At 69.8% G+C, this 6,445-nt stretch overlaps 1 protein-coding gene across 1 annotated transcript in view; it reads right to left on the bottom strand.

Moving 5' to 3' along the window:
* Window positions 1–6,445, bottom strand: part of PPP6R1 (protein phosphatase 6 regulatory subunit 1) — a 78,062-nt gene extending 71,617 nt beyond the window's left edge. Inside the window, exon 1 of the mRNA XM_069742854.1 lies at window positions 6,152–6,445. The gene's annotated coding sequence lies outside the window, so the exon portion shown is untranslated. The remainder of the gene's footprint in view (window positions 1–6,151) is intronic.

Consider the following 6,445-nt stretch of genomic DNA (forward strand, 5'->3'; position numbering starts at 1 on the left):
AGGTGAGGAGCTGTCAGTGGCCGGCCGCAGGTGAGGAGCTGTCAGTGGCCGGTCGCAGGTGAGGAGCTGTCAGTGACCGGTGCAGGTGAGGAGCTGTCAGTGGCTGGCCCCCGGAGAGGAGCTGTCAGTGGCCGGCCGCAGGTGAGGAGCTGTCAGTGGCCGGCCGCAGGTGAGGAGCTGTCAGTGGCCGGTGCAGGTGAGGAGCTGTCAGTGGCTGGCCCCCGGAGAGGAGCTGTCAGTGGCCGGCCGCAGGTGAGGAGCTGTCAGTGGCCGGCCGCAGGTGAGGAGCTGTCAGTGGCCGGTGCAGGTGAGGAGCTGTCAGTGGCTGGCCCCCGGAGAGGAGCTGTCAGTGGCCGGCCGCAGGTGAGGAGCTGTCAGTGGCCGGCCGCAGGTGAGGAGCTGTCAGTGGCCGGCCGCAGGTGAGGAGCTGTCAGTGGCCGGCCGCAGGTGAGGAGCTGTCAGTGGCCGGCCGCAGGTGAGGAGCTGTCAGTGGCCGGCCGCAGGTGAGGAGCTGTCAGTGGCCGGCCGCAGGTGAGGAGCTGTCAGTGGCCGGCCGCAGGTGAGGAGCTGTCAGTGGCCGGCCGCAGGTGAGGAGCTGTCAGTGGCCGGCCGCAGGTGAGGAGCTGTCAGTGGCCGGCCGCAGGTGAGGAGCTGTCAGTGGCCGGTCGCAGGTGAGGAGCTGTCAGTGACCGGTGCAGGTGAGGAGCTGTCAGTGGCTGGCCCCCGGTGAGGAGCTGTCAGTGGCCGGCCGCAGGTGAGGAGCTGTCAGTGGCCGGCCGCAGGTGAGGAGCTGTCAGTGGCCGGCCGCAGGTGAGGAGCTGTCAGTGGCCGGCCGCAGGTGAGGAGCTGTCAGTGGCCGGCCGCAGGTGAGGAGCTGTCAGTGGCCGGCCGCAGGTGAGGAGCTGTCAGTGGCCGGCCGCAGGTGAGGAGCTGTCAGTGGCCGGCCGCAGGTGAGGAGCTGTCAGTGGCCGGCCGCAGGTGAGGAGCTGTCAGTGGCCGGCCGCAGGTGAGGAGCTGTCAGTGGCCGGCCGCAGGTGAGGAGCTGTCAGTGGCCGGCCGCAGGTGAGGAGCTGTCAGTGGCCGGCCGCAGGTGAGGAGCTGTCAGTGGCCGGCCGCAGGTGAGGAGCTGTCAGTGGCCGGCCGCAGGTGAGGAGCTGTCAGTGGCCGGCCGCAGGTGAGGAGCTGTCAGTGGCCGGCCGCAGGTGAGGAGCTGTCAGTGGCCGGCCGCAGGTGAGGAGCTGTCAGTGGCCGGCCGCAGGTGAGGAGCTGTCAGTGGCCGGCCGCAGGTGAGGAGCTGTCAGTGGCCGGCCGCAGGTGAGGAGCTGTCAGTGGCCGGCCGCAGGTGAGGAGCTGTCAGTGGCCGGCCGCAGGTGAGGAGCTGTCAGTGGCCGGCCGCAGGTGAGGAGCTGTCAGTGGCCGGCCGCAGGTGAGGAGCTGTCAGTGGCCGGCCGCAGGTGAGGAGCTGTCAGTGGCCGGCCGCAGGTGAGGAGCTGTCAGTGGCCGGCCGCAGGTGAGGAGCTGTCAGTGGCCGGCCGCAGGTGAGGAGCTGTCAGTGGCCGGCCGCAGGTGAGGAGCTGTCAGTGGCCGGCCGCAGGTGAGGAGCTGTCAGTGGCCGGCCGCAGGTGAGGAGCTGTCAGTGGCCGGCCGCAGGTGAGGAGCTGTCAGTGGCCGGCCGCAGGTGAGGAGCTGTCAGTGGCCGGCCGCAGGTGAGGAGCTGTCAGTGGCCGGCCGCAGGTGAGGAGCTGTCAGTGGCCGGCCGCAGGTGAGGAGCTGTCAGTGGCCGGCCGCAGGTGAGGAGCTGTCAGTGGCCGGCCGCAGGTGAGGAGCTGTCAGTGGCCGGCCGCAGGTGAGGAGCTGTCAGTGGCCGGCCGCAGGTGAGGAGCTGTCAGTGGCCGGCCGCAGGTGAGGAGCTGTCAGTGGCCGGCCGCAGGTGAGGAGCTGTCAGTGGCCGGCCGCAGGTGAGGAGCTGTCAGTGGCCGGCCGCAGGTGAGGAGCTGTCAGTGGCCGGCCGCAGGTGAGGAGCTGTCAGTGACCGGCCGCAGGTGAGGAGCTGTCAGTGACCGGCCGCAGGTGAGGAGCTGTCAGTGACCGGCCGCAGGTGAGGAGCTGTCAGTGGCCGGCCGCAGGTGAGGAGCTGTCAGTGACCGGCCGCAGGTGAGGAGCTGTCAGTGACCGGTGCAGGTGAGGAGCTGTCAGTGACCGGTGCAGGTGAGGAGCTGTCAGTGGCCGGCCGCAGGTGAGGAGCTGTCAGTGGCCGGCCGCAGGTGAGGAGCTGTCAGTGGCCGGCCGCAGGTGAGGAGCTGTCAGTGGCCGGCCGCAGGTGAGGAGCTGTCAGTGACCGGCCGCAGGTGAGGAGCTGTCAGTGACCGGGCAGGTGAGGAGCTGTCAGTGGCCGGCCGCAGGTGAGGAGCTGTCAGTGGCCGGCCGCAGGTGAGGAGCTGTCAGTGGCCGGCCGCAGGTGAGGAGCTGTCAGTGGCCGGCCGCAGGTGAGGAGCTGTCAGTGGCCGGCCGCAGGTGAGGAGCTGTCAGTGGCCGGCCGCAGGTGAGGAGCTGTCAGTGGCCGGCCGCAGGTGAGGAGCTGTCAGTGACCGGTGCAGGTGAGGAGCTGTCAGTGACCGGTGCAGGTGAGGAGCTGTCAGTGGCCGGCCGCAGGTGAGGAGCTGTCAGTGGCCGGCCGCAGGTGAGGAGCTGTCAGTGGCCGGCCGCAGGTGAGGAGCTGTCAGTGACCGGCCGCAGGTGAGGAGCTGTCAGTGGCCGGCCGCAGGTGAGGAGCTGTCAGTGGCCGGCCGCAGGTGAGGAGCTGTCAGTGGCCGGCCGCAGGTGAGGAGCTGTCAGTGGCCGGCCGCAGGTGAGGAGCTGTCAGTGGCCGGCCGCAGGTGAGGAGCTGTCAGTGGCCGGCCGCAGGTGAGGAGCTGTCAGTGGCCGGCCGCAGGTGAGGAGCTGTCAGTGGCCGGCCGCAGGTGAGGAGCTGTCAGTGGCCGGCCGCAGGTGAGGAGCTGTCAGTGGCCGGCCGCAGGTGAGGAGCTGTCAGTGGCCGGCCGCAGGTGAGGAGCTGTCAGTGGCCGGCCGCAGGTGAGGAGCTGTCAGTGGCCGGCCGCAGGTGAGGAGCTGTCAGTGGCCGGCCGCAGGTGAGGAGCTGTCAGTGGCCGGCCGCAGGTGAGGAGCTGTCAGTGGCCGGCCGCAGGTGAGGAGCTGTCAGTGGCCGGCCGCAGGTGAGGAGCTGTCAGTGGCCGGCCGCAGGTGAGGAGCTGTCAGTGGCCGGCCGCAGGTGAGGAGCTGTCAGTGGCCGGCCGCAGGTGAGGAGCTGTCAGTGGCCGGCCGCAGGTGAGGAGCTGTCAGTGACCGGCCGCAGGTGAGGAGCTGTCAGTGACCGGCCGCAGGTGAGGAGCTGTCAGTGACCGGCCGCAGGTGAGGAGCTGTCAGTGGCCGGCCGCAGGTGAGGAGCTGTCAGTGACCGGCCGCAGGTGAGGAGCTGTCAGTGACCGGTGCAGGTGAGGAGCTGTCAGTGACCGGTGCAGGTGAGGAGCTGTCAGTGGCCGGCCGCAGGTGAGGAGCTGTCAGTGGCCGGCCGCAGGTGAGGAGCTGTCAGTGGCCGGCCGCAGGTGAGGAGCTGTCAGTGGCCGGCCGCAGGTGAGGAGCTGTCAGTGACCGGCCGCAGGTGAGGAGCTGTCAGTGACCGGGCAGGTGAGGAGCTGTCAGTGGCCGGCCGCAGGTGAGGAGCTGTCAGTGGCCGGCCGCAGGTGAGGAGCTGTCAGTGGCCGGCCGCAGGTGAGGAGCTGTCAGTGGCCGGCCGCAGGTGAGGAGCTGTCAGTGGCCGGCCGCAGGTGAGGAGCTGTCAGTGGCCGGCCGCAGGTGAGGAGCTGTCAGTGGCCGGCCGCAGGTGAGGAGCTGTCAGTGACCGGTGCAGGTGAGGAGCTGTCAGTGACCGGTGCAGGTGAGGAGCTGTCAGTGGCCGGCCGCAGGTGAGGAGCTGTCAGTGGCCGGCCGCAGGTGAGGAGCTGTCAGTGGCCGGCCGCAGGTGAGGAGCTGTCAGTGACCGGCCGCAGGTGAGGAGCTGTCAGTGGCCGGCCGCAGGTGAGGAGCTGTCAGTGGCCGGCCGCAGGTGAGGAGCTGTCAGTGGCCGGCCGCAGGTGAGGAGCTGTCAGTGGCCGGCCGCAGGTGAGGAGCTGTCAGTGGCCGGCCGCAGGTGAGGAGCTGTCAGTGGCCGGCCGCAGGTGAGGAGCTGTCAGTGGCCGGCCGCAGGTGAGGAGCTGTCAGTGGCCGGCCGCAGGTGAGGAGCTGTCAGTGGCCGGCCGCAGGTGAGGAGCTGTCAGTGGCCGGCCGCAGGTGAGGAGCTGTCAGTGGCCGGCCGCAGGTGAGGAGCTGTCAGTGGCCGGCCGCAGGTGAGGAGCTGTCAGTGGCCGGCCGCAGGTGAGGAGCTGTCAGTGGCCGGCCGCAGGTGAGGAGCTGTCAGTGGCCGGCCGCAGGTGAGGAGCTGTCAGTGACCGGTGCAGGTGAGGAGCTGTCAGTGGCCGGCCGCAGGTGGGGAGCTGTCAGTGGCCGGCCGCAGGTGAGGAGCTGTCAGTGGCCGGCCGCAGGTGAGGAGCTGTCAGTGGCCGGCCGCAGGTGAGGAGCTGTCAGTGGCCGGCCGCAGGTGAGGAGCTGTCAGTGACCAGTGCAGGTGAGGAGCTGTCAGTGACCGGTGCAGGTGAGGAGCTGTCAGTGGCTGGCCCCCGGAGAGGAGCTGTCAGTGGCCGGCCGCAGGTGAGGAGCTGTCAGTGGCCGGCCGCAGGTGAGGAGCTGTCAGTGACCGGTGCAGGTGAGGAGCTGTCAGTGACCGGTGCAGGTGAGGAGCTGTCAGTGACCGGTGCAGGTGAGGAGCTGTCAGTGACCTGTGCAGGTGAGGAGCTGTCAGTGACCGGTGCAGGTGAGGAGCTGTCAGTGACCGGTGCAGGTGAGGAGCTGTCAGTGGCCGGCCGCAGGTGAGGAGCTGTCAGTGACCGGTGCAGGTGAGGAGCTGTCAGTGACCGGTGCAGGTGAGGAGCTGTCAGTGACCGGTGCAGGTGAGGAGCTGTCAGTGACCGGTGCAGGTGAGGAGCTGTCAGTGACCGGTGCAGGTGAGGAGCTGTCAGTGACCGGTGCAGGTGAGGAGCTGTCAGTGACCGGTGCAGGTGAGGAGCTGTCAGTGACCGGTGCAGGTGAGGAGCTGTCAGTGACCGGTGCAGGTGAGGAGCTGTCAGTGACCGGTGCAGGTGAGGAGCTGTCAGTGACCGGTGCAGGTGAGGAGCTGTCAGTGGCCGGCCGCAGGTGAGGAGCTGTCAGTGGCCGGCCGCAGGTGAGGAGCTGTCAGTGGCCGGCCCCCGGAGAGGAGCTGTCAGTGGCCGGCCGCAGGTGAGGAGCTGTCAGTGGCCGGCCGCAGGTGAGGAGCTGTCAGTGGCCGGCCGCAGGTGAGGAGCTGTCAGTGGCCGGCCCCCGGAGAGGAGCTGTCAGTGGCCGGTGTCAGTGACCGGTGCAGGAGAGGAGCTGTCAGTGGCCGGTGTCAGTGACCGGTGCAGGTGAGGAGCTGTCAGTGGCCGGCCGCAGGTGAGGAGCTGTCAGTGGCTGGCCCCCGGAGAGGAGCTGTCAGTGGCCGGCCGCAGGTGAGGAGCTGTCAGTGGCTGGCCCCCGGAGAGGAGCTGTCAGTGGCCGGTGTCAGTGGCCGGCCGCAGGTGAGGAGCTGTCAGTGGCTGGCCCCCGGAGAGGAGCTGTCAGTGGCCGGTGTCAGTGGCCGGCCGCAGGTGAGGAGCTGTCAGTGGCCGGCCGCAGGTGAGGAGCTGTCAGTGGCCGGCCGCAGGTGAGGAGCTGTCAGTGGCCGGCCGCAGGTGAGGAGCTGTCAGTGGCCGGCCGCAGGTGAGGAGCTGTCAGTGGCCGGCCGCAGGTGAGGAGCTGTCAGTGGCTGGCCCCCGGAGAGGAGCTGTCAGTGGCCGGTGTCAGTGGCCGGCCGCCGGTGGAGGGTTATGTGGTGTCACGCTCAGCAGTTGGGAGCAGGCGCAGGGCACGCCGGGTAATAAGGTTTCCAGGCCGCAGTGTTGCTAGGAGATACGCTGCAGCCAGGGCCGGCCCGGCAGGGGTTAAGCGCCCCCAGGAGAGTTCTCAGGAGCCCACGCGTGACAGGCCCGGTGCACACACTCACCCGGTGGCGGCTCTCCCCACACACTGGACGTACGAGGCAGGCGCGGCGGCCGGAGCTCCGCTTCCCGGTGAGGGGGTGCAGGAGAGGGGCGGGAGGAGCGCACAGTCCCGGCTGTCGCTGCTGTCACTGTGGGGGGGTAGTAGGCAATCTCTGGAAGGACGGCAGCAGCGGAAAGAGCCGAGTCTTCCGCTTCCGCTCTCCAGGACCACGGGTGGGGGAAGAGGGGGGTTCCGGTGCGCTGCGAGAGGCCTGCGGGTGGCGCTGTGCAGGGCTGTGGAGATGGGGGCGGGCGGC

The sequence above is a fragment of the Ranitomeya imitator genome, chromosome 10, assembly GCF_032444005.1.
Source record: "Ranitomeya imitator isolate aRanImi1 chromosome 10, aRanImi1.pri, whole genome shotgun sequence".
Classification (NCBI taxonomy): Eukaryota; Metazoa; Chordata; class Amphibia; order Anura; family Dendrobatidae; genus Ranitomeya; species Ranitomeya imitator.